Source organism: Triticum aestivum, unplaced genomic scaffold (assembly GCF_018294505.1).
Source record: "Triticum aestivum cultivar Chinese Spring unplaced genomic scaffold, IWGSC CS RefSeq v2.1 scaffold45329, whole genome shotgun sequence".
NCBI classification, from domain to species: domain Eukaryota; kingdom Viridiplantae; phylum Streptophyta; class Magnoliopsida; order Poales; family Poaceae; genus Triticum; species Triticum aestivum.
Genome location: NW_025228288.1, coordinates 52,008 through 62,533, shown reverse-complemented (window position 1 = coordinate 62,533; position 10,526 = coordinate 52,008). Strand labels below are relative to the sequence as shown.

Sequence of the window (10,526 nt, the reverse complement as noted above, 5' to 3'; positions counted from 1 at the left end):
CAGCGAGCTAAAACATATCGCAAATGTCAAAAATAATATAACGGGGTTAATATATATCGCGCACATGCGATATGTTTGTCACGAGGCGCAAAAAATAATTAAAAAGGGAATGCAACACGAGGACTTCCCAGGAGGTCACCCATCCTAGTACTACTCTCGCCCAAGCACGCTTAACTTCGGAGTTTTGATGGGATCCAATGCTTTAGTGCTGGTATGATCGCATCCGACATTTTACCCCCGCCTTCGTCCCTTATGCTTGCCACTCCCAGGTCCACTGCAAAGATGATTGTCATTCTTACTACCATTACAACCGTTGCCTAATAATGGATAATGCCCTATATATACTACTTACTCCCCCCCTCAAACACGGAGACGAGTTTACCACGGTTTCCACCCCTCCCTCTATACCGCAGCAACACGTATTTTTTTACCCCTTTCAGAACGCGCTCCTCGCGCCACAAAGCCGCCTCTAGACGCGTGACCAATGAGCAGCGAGCTAAAACATATCGCAAATGTCAAAAATAATATAACGGGGTTAATATATATCGCGCACATGCGATATGTTTGTCATGAGGCGCAAAACATAATTAAAAAGGGAATGCAACAGGAGGATTTTCCAGGAGGTCACCCATCCTAGTACTACTCTCACCCAAGCACGCTTAACTTCGGAGTTCTGATGGGATCCGGTGCTTTAGTGCTGGTATGATCGCATCCGACATGTTACCCCCGCCTTCGTCCCTTATGCTTGCCACTCCCAGGTCCACTGCAAAGATGATTGTCATTCTTACTACCATTACAACCATTGCCTAATAATGGATAATGCCCTATATATACTACTTACTCCCCCCCCCCTCAAACACGGAGACGAGTTTACCACGGTTTCCACCCCTCCCTCTATACCGCAGCAACACGTATTTTTTACCCTTTTCAGAACGCGCTCCTCGCGCCACAAAGCCGCCTCTAGACGCGTGACCAATGAGCAGCGAGCTAAAACATATCGCAAATGTCAAAAATAATATAACGGGGTTAATATATATCGCGCACATGCGATATGTTCGTCACGAGGCGCAAAAAATAATTAAAAAGGGAATGCAACACGAGGACTTCCCAGGAGGTCACCCATCCTAGTACTACTCTCGCCCAAGCATACTTAACTTCGGAGTTCTGATGGGATCCGGTGCTTTAGTGCTGGTATGATCGCATCCAACATGTTAGCCCCGCCTTTGTCCCTTCTGCTTGCCACTGCAAAGATGATTGTCATTCTTACTACCATTACAGCCGTTGCCTAATAATGGATAATGCCCTATATACACTACTTACTCCCCCCCCTCAAACATGGAGACGAGTTTACCACGGTTTGCACCCCTCCCTCTATACCGCAGCAACACGTATTTTTTTACCCCTTTCAGAACGCGCTCCTTGCGCCAGAAAGCCGCCTCTAGACGCATGACCAATGAGCAGCGAGCTAAAACATATCGCAAATGTCAAAAATAATATAACGGGGTTAATATATATCGCGCACATGCGATATGTTTGTCACGAGGCGCAAAAAATAATTAAAAAGGGAATGCAACACGAGGTCACCCATCCTAGTACTACTCTCACCCAAGCACGCTTAACTTCGGACTTCTGATGGGATCCGGTGCTTTAGTGCTGCTATGATCGCATCCCACATGTTACCCCCGCCTTCGTCCCTTATGCTTGCCACTCCCAGGTCCACTGCAAAGATGATTGTCATTCTTACTACCATTACAACCGTTGCCTAATGATGGATAATGCCCTATATATACTACTTACTCCCCCCCCTCAAACACGGAGACGAGTTTACCACGGTTTCCACCCCTCCCTCTATACCGCAGCAACACGTATTTTTTACCCCTTTCAGAACGCGCTCCTCGCGCCACAAAGCCGCCTCTAGACGCGTGACCAATGAGCTGCGAGCTAAAACATATCGCAAATGTCAAAAATAATATAACGGGGTTAATATATATCGCGCACATGCGATATGTTTGTCACGAGGCGCAAAAAATAATTAAAAAGGGAATGCAACATGAGGTCACCCATCCTAGTACTACTCTCACCCAAGCACGCTTAACTTCGGAGTTCTGATGGGATCCGGTGCTTTAGTGCTGGTATGATCGCATCCGACATGTTACCCCCGCCTTCGTCCCTTATGCTTGCCACTCCCAGGTCCACTGCAAAGATGATTGTCATTCTTACTACCATTACAACCGTTGCCTAATAATGGATAATGCCCTATATATACTACTTACTCCCCCCCCCTCAAACACGGAGACGAGTTTACCACAGTTTCCACCCCTCCCTCTATACCGCAGCAACACGTATTTGTTACCCCTTTCAGAACGCGCTCCTCGCGCCACAAAGCCGCCTCTAGACGCGTGACCAATTTGCTGCGAGCTAAAACATATCGCAAATGTCAAAAATAATATAATGGGGTTAATATATATCGCGCACATGCGATATGTTTGTCACGAGCCGCAAAAAATAATTAAAAAGGGAATGCAACACGAGGACTTCCCAGGAGGTCACCCATCCTAATACTACTCTCGCCCAAGCACGCTTAACTACGAAGTTCTGATGGGATACGGTGCTTTAGTGCTGGTATGATCGCATCCGACATGTTACCCCCGCCTTCGTCCCTTATGCTTGCCACTCCCACGTCCACTGCAAAGATGATTGTCATTCTTACTACCATTACAACCGTTGCCTAATAATGGATAATGCCCTATATATACTACTTACTCCCCCCCCTCAAACACGGAGACGAGTTTACCACGGTTTCCACCCCTCCCTCTATACCGCAGCAACACGTATTTTTTTACCCCTTTCAGAACGCGCTCCTCGCGCCACAAAGCCGCCTCTAGACGCGTGACCAATGAGCAGCGAGCTAAAACATATCGCAAATGTCAAAAATAATATAACGGGGTTAATATATATCGCGCACATGCGATATGTTTGTCACGAGCCGCAAAAATAATTAAAAAGGGAATGCAACACGAGGACTTGCCAGGAGGTCACCCATCCTAGTACTACTCTCGCCCAAGCACGCTTAACTACGGAGTTCTGATGGGATCCGGTGCTTTAGTGCTGGTATGATCGCATCCGACATGTTACCCCCGCCTTCGTCCCTTATGCTTGCTACTCCCAGGTCCACTGCAAAGATGATTGTCATTCTTACTACCATTACAACCGTTGCCTAATAATGGATAATGCCCTATATATACTACTTACTCCCCCCCCTCAAACACGGAGACGAGTTTACCACGGTTTCCACCCCTCCCTCTATACCGCAGCAACACGTATTTTTTACCCCTTTCAGAACGCGCTCATCGCGCCACAAAGCCGCCTCTAGACGCGTGACCAATGAGCTGCGAGCTAAAACATATCGCAAATGTCAAAAATAATATAATGGGGTTAATATATATCGCGCACATGCGATATGTTTGTCACGAGCCGCAGAAAATAATTAAAAAGGGAATGCAACACGAGGACTTCCCAGGAGGTCACCCATCCTAATACTACTCTCGCCAAAGCACGCTTAACTACGGAGTTCTGATGGGATCCGGTGCTTTAGTGCTGGTATGATCGCATCCGACATGTTACCCCCGCCTTCGTCCCTTATGCTTGCCACTCCCACGTCCACTGCAAAGATGATTGTCATTCTTACTACCATTACAACCGTTGCCTAATAATGGATAATGCCCTATATATACTACTTACTCCCCCCCCCCTCAAACACGGAGACGAGTTTACCACGGTTTCCACCCCTCCCTCTATACCGCAGCAACACGTATTTTTTTACCCCTTTCAGAACGCGCTCCTCGCGCCACAAAGCCGCCTCTAGACGCGTGACCAATGAGCAGCGAGCTAAAACATATCGCAAATGTCAAAAATAATATAACGGGGTTAATATATATCGCGCACATGCGATATGTTTGTCACGAGCCGCAAAAATAATTAAAAAGGGAATGCAACACGAGGACTTGCCAGGAGGTCACCCATCCTAGTACTACTCTCGCCCAAGCACGCTTAACAACGGAGTTCTGATGGGATCCGGTGCTCTAGTGCTGGTATGATCGCATCCGACATGCTACCCCCGCCTTCGTCCCTTATGCTTGCCACTCCCAGGTCTACTGCAAAGATGATTGTCATTCTTACTACCATTACAACCGTTGCCTAATAATGGATAATGCCCTATATATACTACTTACTCCCCCCCCTCAAACACGGGGACGAGTTTACCACGGTTTCCACCCCTCCCTCTATACCGCAGCAACACTTATTTTTTTACCCCTTTCAGAACGCGCTCCTCGCGCCACAAAGCCGCCTCTAGACACGTGACCAATGAGCAGCGAGCTAAAACATATCGCAAATGTCAAAAATAATATAACGGGGTTAATATATATCGCGCACATGCGATATGTTTGTCACGAGGAAAAAATAATAATTAAAAAGGGAATGCAACACGAGGTCACCCATCCTAGTACTTCTCTCACCCAAGCACGCTTAACTTCGGAGTTCTGATGGGATCCGGTGCTTTAGTGCTGCTATGATCGCATCCCACATGTTACCCCCGCCTTCGTCCCTTATGCTTGCCACTCCCAGGTCCACTGCAAAGATGATTGTCATTCTTACTACCATTACAACCGTTGCCTAATGATGGATAATGCCCTATATATACTACTTACTCCCCCCCCTCAAACACGGAGACGAGTTTACCACGGTTTCCACCCCTCCCTCTATACCGCAGCAACACGTATTTTTTACCCCTTTCAGAACGCGCTCCTCGCGCCACAAAGCCGCCTCTAGACGCGTGACCAATGAGCTGCGAGCTAAAACATATCGCAAATGTCAAAAATAATATAACGGGGTTAATATATATCGCGCACATGCGATATGTTTGTCACGAGGCGCAAAAAATAATTAAAAAGGGAATGCAACACGAGGACTTCCCAGGAGGTCACCCATCCTAGTACTACTCTCGCCCAAGCACGCTTAACTACGGAGTTCTGATGGGATCCGGTGCTTTAGTGCTGGTATGATCGCATCCGACATGTTACCCCCGCCTTCGTCCCTTATGCTTGCCACTCCCACGTCCACTGCAAAGATGATTGTCATTCTTACTACCATTACAACCGTTGCCTAATAATGGATAATGCCCTATATATACTACTTACTCCCCCCCTCAAACACGGAGACGAGTTTACCACGGTTTCCACCCCTCCCTCTATACCGCAGCAACACGTATTTTTTTACCCCTTTCAGAACGCGCTCCTCGCGCCACAAAGCCGCCTCTAGACGCGTGACCAATGAGCAGCGAGCTAAAACATATCGCAAATGTCAAAAATAATATAACGGGGTTAATATATATCGCGCACATGCGATATGTTTGTCACGAGCCGCAAAAATAATTAAAAAGGGAATGCAACACAAGGACTTGCCAGGAGGTCACCCATCCTAGTACTACTCTCGCCCAAGCACGCTTAACTACGGAGTTCTGATGGGATCCGGTGCTCTAGTGCTGGTATGATCGCATCCGACATGCTACCCCCGCCTTCGTCCCTTATGCTTGCCACTCCCAGGTCTACTGCAAAGATGATTGTCATTCTTACTACCATTACAACCGTTGCCTAATAATGGATAATGCCCTATATATATTACTTACTCCCCCCCCTCAAACACGGGGACGAGTTTACCACGGTTTCCACCCCTCCCTCTATACCGCAGCAACACTTATTTTTTTACCCCTTTCAGAACGCGCCCCTCGCGCCACAAAGCCGCCTCTAGACACGTGACCAATGAGCAGCGAGCTAAAACATATCGCAAATGTCAAAAATAATATAACGGGGTTAATATATATCGCGCACATGCGATATGTTTGTCACGAGGAAAAAATAATAATTAAAAAGGGAATGCAACACGAGGTCACCCATCCTAGTACTACTCTCACCCAAGCACGCTTAACTTCGGAGTTCTGATGGGATCCGGTGCTTTAGTGCTGCTATGATCGCATCCCACATGTTACCCCCGCCTTCGTCCCTTATGCTTGCCACTCCCAGGTCCACTGCAAAGATGATTGTCATTCTTACTACCATTACAACCGTTGCCTAATGATGGATAATGCCCTATATATACTACTTACTCCCCCCCCTCAAACACGGAGACGAGTTTACCACGGTTTCCACCCCTCCCTCTATACCGCAGCAACACGTATTTTTTACCCCTTTCAGAACGCGCTCCTCGCGCCACAAAGCCGCCTCTAGACGCGTGACCAATGAGCTGCGAGCTAAAACATATCGCAAATGTCAAAAATAATATAACGGGGTTAATATATATCGCGCACATGCGATATGTTTGTCACGAGGCGCAAAAAATAATTAAAAAGGGAATGCAACACAAGGACTTGCCAGGAGGTCACCCATCCTAGTACTACTCTCGCCCAAGCACGCTTAACTACGGAGTTCTGATGGGATCCGGTGCTTTAGTGCTGGTATGATCGCATCCGACATGTTACCCCCGCCTTCGTCCCTTATGCTTGCCACTCCCAGGTCCACTGCAAAGATGATTGTCATTCTTACTACCATTACAACCGTTGCCTAATAATGGATAATGCCCTATATATACTACTTACTCCCCCCCCCCTCAAACACGGAGACGAGTTTACCACGGTTTCCACCCCTCCCTCTATACCGCAGCAACACGTATTTTTTTACCCCTTTCAGAACGCGCTCCTCGCGCCACAAAGCCGCCTCTAGACGCGTGACCAATGAGCAGCGAGCTAAAACATATCGCAAATGTCAAAAATAATATAACGGGGTTAATATATATCGCGCACATGCGATATGTTTGTCACGAGCCGCAAAAATAATTAAAAAGGGAATGCAACACGAGGACTTGCCAGGAGGTCACCCATCCTAGTACTACTCTCGCCCAAGCACGCTTAACTACGGAGTTCTGATGGGATCCGGTGCTTTAGTGCTGGTATGATCGCATCCGACATGTTACCCCCGCCTTCGTCCCTTATGCTTGCCACTCCCAGGCTACTGCAAAGATGATTGTCATTCTTACTACCATTACAACCGTTGCCTAATAATGGATAATGCCCTATATATACTACTTACTCCCCCCCTCAAACACGGAGACGAGTTTACCACGTTTTCCACCCCTCCCTCTATACCGCAGCAACACGTATTTTTTTACCCCTTTCAGAACGCGCTCCTCGCGCCAAAAAGCCGCCTCTAGACACGTGACCAATGAGCAGCGAGCTAAAACATATCGCAAATGTCAAAAATAATATAACGGGGTTAATATATATCGCGCACATGCGATATGTTTGTCACGAGGCGCAAAAAATAATTAAAAAGGGAATGCAACACGAGGTCACCCATCCTAGTACTACTCTCACCCAAGCACGCTTAACTTCGGAGTTCTGATGGGATCCGGTGCTTTAGTGCTGCTATGATCGCATCCCACATGTTACCCCCGCCTTCGTCCCTTATGCTTGCCACTCCCAGGTCCACTGCAAAGATGATTGTCATTCTTACTACCATTACAACCGTTGCCTAATGATGGATAATGCCCTATATATACTACTTACTCCCCCCCCTCAAACACGGAGACGAGTTTACCACGGTTTCCACCCCTCCCTCTATACCGCAGCAACACGTATTTTTTACCCCTTTCAGAACGCGCTCCTCGCGCCACAAAGCCGCCTCTAGACGCGTGACCAATGAGCTGCGAGCTAAAACATATCGCAAATGTCAAAAATAATATAACGGGGTTAATATATATCGCGCACATGCGATATGTTTGTCACGAGGCGCAAAAAATAATTAAAAAGGGAATGCAACACAAGGACTTGCCAGGAGGTCACCCATCCTAGTACTACTCTCGCCCAAGCACGCTTAACTACGGAGTTCTGATGGGATCCGGTGCTTTAGTGCTGGTATGATCGCATCCGACATGTTACCCCCGCCTTCGTCCCTTATGCTTGCCACTCCCAGGTCCACTGCAAAGATGATTGTCATTCTTACTACCATTACAACCGTTGCCTAATAATGGATAATGCCCTATATATACTACTTACTCCCCCCCCCCTCAAACACGGAGACGAGTTTACCACGGTTTCCACCCCTCCCTCTATACCGCAGCAACACGTATTTTTTTACCCCTTTCAGAACGCGCTCCTCGCGCCACAAAGCCGCCTCTAGACGCGTGACCAATGAGCAGCGAGCTAAAACATATCGCAAATGTCAAAAATAATATAACGGGGTTAATATATATCGCGCACATGCGATATGTTTGTCACGAGCCGCAAAAATAATTAAAAAGGGAATGCAACACGAGGACTTGCCAGGAGGTCACCCATCCTAGTACTACTCTCGCCCAAGCACGCTTAACAACGGAGTTCTGATGGGATCCGGTGCTCTAGTGCTGGTATGATCGCATCCGACATGCTACCCCCGCCTTCGTCCCTTATGCTTGCCACTCCCAGGTCTACTGCAAAGATGATTGTCATTCTTACTACCATTACAACCGTTGCCTAATAATGGATAATGCCCTATATATACTACTTACTCCCCCCCCTCAAACACGGGGACGAGTTTACCACGGTTTCCACCCCTCCCTCTATACCGCAGCAACACTTATTTTTTTACCCCTTTCAGAACGCGCTCCTCGCGCCACAAAGCCGCCTCTAGACACGTGACCAATGAGCAGCGAGCTAAAACATATCGCAAATGTCAAAAATAATATAACGGGGTTAATATATATCGCGCACATGCGATATGTTTGTCACGAGGAAAAAATAATAATTAAAAAGGGAATGCAACACGAGGTCACCCATCCTAGTACTTCTCTCACCCAAGCACGCTTAACTTCGGAGTTCTGATGGGATCCGGTGCTTTAGTGCTGCTATGATCGCATCCCACATGTTACCCCCGCCTTCGTCCCTTATGCTTGCCACTCCCAGGTCCACTGCAAAGATGATTGTCATTCTTACTACCATTACAACCGTTGCCTAATGATGGATAATGCCCTATATATACTACTTACTCCCCCCCCTCAAACACGGAGACGAGTTTACCACGGTTTCCACCCCTCCCTCTATACCGCAGCAACACGTATTTTTACCCCTTTCAGAACGCGCTCCTCGCGCCACAAAGCCGCCTCTAGACGCGTGACCAATGAGCTGCGAGCTAAAACATATCGCAAATGTCAAAAATAATATAACGGGGTTAATATATATCGCGCACATGCGATATGTTTGTCACGAGGCGCAAAAAATAATTAAAAAGGGAATGCAACACGAGGTCACCCATCCTAGTACTACTCTCACCCAAGCACGCTTAACTTCGGAGTTCTGATGGGATCCGGTGCTTTAGTGCTGCTATGATCGCATCCCACATGTTACCCCCGCCTTCGTCCCTTATGCTTGCCACTCCCAGGTCCACTGCAAAGATGATTGTCATTCTTACTACCATTACAACCGTTGCCTAATAATGGATAATGCCCTATATATACTACTTACTCCCCCCCCTCAAACAGGGAGACGAGTTTACCACGGTTTCCACCCCTCCCTCTATACCGCAGCAACACGTATTTGTTACCCCTTTCAGAACGCGCTCCTCGCGCCACAAAGCCGCCTCTAGACGCGTGACCAATTTGCTGCGAGCTAAAACATATCGCAAATGTGAAAAATAATATAATGGGGTTAATATATATCGCGCACATGCGATATGTTTGTCACGAGCCGCAAAAAATAATTAAAAAGGGAATGCAACAAGAGGACTTCCCAGGAGGTCACCCATCCTAATACTACTCTCGCCCAAGCACGCTTAACTACGGAGTTCTGATGGGATCCGGTGCTTTAGTGCTGGTATGATCGCATCCGACATGTTACCCCCGCCTTCGTCCCTTATGCTTGCCACTCCCAGGTCCACTGCAAAGATGATTGTCATTCTTACTACCATTACAACCGTTGCCTAATAATGGATAATGCCCTATATATACTACTTACTCCCCCCCCCTCAAACACGGAGACGAGTTTACCACAGTTTCCACCCCTCCCTCTATACCGCAGCAACACGTATTTTTTTACCCCTTTCAGAACGCGCTCCTCGCGCCACAAAGCCGCCTCTAGATGGGTGACCAATGAGCAGCGAGCTAAAACATATCGCAAATGTCAAAAATAATATAACGGGGTTAATATATATCGCGCACATGCGATATGTTTGTCACGAGGCGCAAAAAATAATTAAAAAGGGAATGCAACACGAGGTCACCCATCCGAGTACTACTCTCACCCAAGCACGCTTAACTTCGGAGTTCTGATGGGATCCGGTGCTTTAGTGCTGCTATGATCGCATCCCACAAGTTACCCCCGCCTTCGTCCCTTATGCTTGCCACTCCCAGGTCCACTGCAAAGATGATTGTCATTCTTACTACCATTACAACCGTTGCCTAATAATGGATAATGCCCTATATACACTACTTACTCCCCCCCC

General features: G+C 47.4%; 14 non-coding genes and 8 pseudogenes across 14 annotated transcripts; all 22 read right to left on the bottom strand.

Moving 5' to 3' along the window:
• Positions 1–106: 106 nt before the first annotated feature.
• Positions 107–225, bottom strand: LOC123173875 (5S ribosomal RNA). The gene has a single exon (XR_006486589.1). It is a non-coding gene; the product is annotated as a 5S ribosomal RNA (ribosomal RNA).
• Positions 226–595: 370 nt separating this feature from the next.
• Positions 596–714, bottom strand: LOC123173879 (5S ribosomal RNA). Its single transcript, XR_006486593.1, has one exon. It is a non-coding gene; the product is annotated as a 5S ribosomal RNA (ribosomal RNA).
• A 372-nt stretch (positions 715–1,086) lies between these two features.
• On the bottom strand, positions 1,087–1,205 carry LOC123173963 (5S ribosomal RNA). Its single transcript, XR_006486647.1, has one exon. It is a non-coding gene; the product is annotated as a 5S ribosomal RNA (ribosomal RNA).
• Positions 1,206–1,564: 359 nt separating this feature from the next.
• On the bottom strand, positions 1,565–1,670 carry LOC123173946 (uncharacterized; annotated as a pseudogene).
• A 370-nt stretch (positions 1,671–2,040) lies between these two features.
• LOC123173919 (uncharacterized) lies at positions 2,041–2,146 on the bottom strand (annotated as a pseudogene).
• A 371-nt stretch (positions 2,147–2,517) lies between these two features.
• On the bottom strand, positions 2,518–2,636 carry LOC123173878 (5S ribosomal RNA). The gene has a single exon (XR_006486592.1). It is a non-coding gene; the product is annotated as a 5S ribosomal RNA (ribosomal RNA).
• A 370-nt stretch (positions 2,637–3,006) lies between these two features.
• On the bottom strand, positions 3,007–3,125 carry LOC123173984 (5S ribosomal RNA). Its single transcript, XR_006486666.1, has one exon. It is a non-coding gene; the product is annotated as a 5S ribosomal RNA (ribosomal RNA).
• A 370-nt stretch (positions 3,126–3,495) lies between these two features.
• LOC123173873 (5S ribosomal RNA) lies at positions 3,496–3,614 on the bottom strand. Its single transcript, XR_006486587.1, has one exon. It is a non-coding gene; the product is annotated as a 5S ribosomal RNA (ribosomal RNA).
• A 372-nt stretch (positions 3,615–3,986) lies between these two features.
• Positions 3,987–4,105, bottom strand: LOC123173899 (5S ribosomal RNA). Its single transcript, XR_006486612.1, has one exon. It is a non-coding gene; the product is annotated as a 5S ribosomal RNA (ribosomal RNA).
• Positions 4,106–4,476: 371 nt separating this feature from the next.
• Positions 4,477–4,582, bottom strand: LOC123173938 (uncharacterized; annotated as a pseudogene).
• A 370-nt stretch (positions 4,583–4,952) lies between these two features.
• On the bottom strand, positions 4,953–5,071 carry LOC123173877 (5S ribosomal RNA). The gene has a single exon (XR_006486591.1). It is a non-coding gene; the product is annotated as a 5S ribosomal RNA (ribosomal RNA).
• A 369-nt stretch (positions 5,072–5,440) lies between these two features.
• On the bottom strand, positions 5,441–5,559 carry LOC123173886 (5S ribosomal RNA). The gene has a single exon (XR_006486600.1). It is a non-coding gene; the product is annotated as a 5S ribosomal RNA (ribosomal RNA).
• Positions 5,560–5,930: 371 nt separating this feature from the next.
• Positions 5,931–6,036, bottom strand: LOC123173929 (uncharacterized; annotated as a pseudogene).
• Positions 6,037–6,406: 370 nt separating this feature from the next.
• LOC123173868 (5S ribosomal RNA) lies at positions 6,407–6,525 on the bottom strand. The gene has a single exon (XR_006486582.1). It is a non-coding gene; the product is annotated as a 5S ribosomal RNA (ribosomal RNA).
• Positions 6,526–6,897: 372 nt separating this feature from the next.
• On the bottom strand, positions 6,898–7,016 carry LOC123173983 (5S ribosomal RNA). The gene has a single exon (XR_006486665.1). It is a non-coding gene; the product is annotated as a 5S ribosomal RNA (ribosomal RNA).
• A 369-nt stretch (positions 7,017–7,385) lies between these two features.
• On the bottom strand, positions 7,386–7,491 carry LOC123173928 (uncharacterized; annotated as a pseudogene).
• A 370-nt stretch (positions 7,492–7,861) lies between these two features.
• Positions 7,862–7,980, bottom strand: LOC123173867 (5S ribosomal RNA). Its single transcript, XR_006486581.1, has one exon. It is a non-coding gene; the product is annotated as a 5S ribosomal RNA (ribosomal RNA).
• Positions 7,981–8,352: 372 nt separating this feature from the next.
• LOC123173898 (5S ribosomal RNA) lies at positions 8,353–8,471 on the bottom strand. Its single transcript, XR_006486611.1, has one exon. It is a non-coding gene; the product is annotated as a 5S ribosomal RNA (ribosomal RNA).
• Positions 8,472–8,842: 371 nt separating this feature from the next.
• LOC123173937 (uncharacterized) lies at positions 8,843–8,948 on the bottom strand (annotated as a pseudogene).
• A 369-nt stretch (positions 8,949–9,317) lies between these two features.
• Positions 9,318–9,423, bottom strand: LOC123173927 (uncharacterized; annotated as a pseudogene).
• A 370-nt stretch (positions 9,424–9,793) lies between these two features.
• Positions 9,794–9,912, bottom strand: LOC123173881 (5S ribosomal RNA). The gene has a single exon (XR_006486595.1). It is a non-coding gene; the product is annotated as a 5S ribosomal RNA (ribosomal RNA).
• A 372-nt stretch (positions 9,913–10,284) lies between these two features.
• On the bottom strand, positions 10,285–10,390 carry LOC123173941 (uncharacterized; annotated as a pseudogene).
• Between the last annotated feature and the right edge of the window lie 136 nt (positions 10,391–10,526).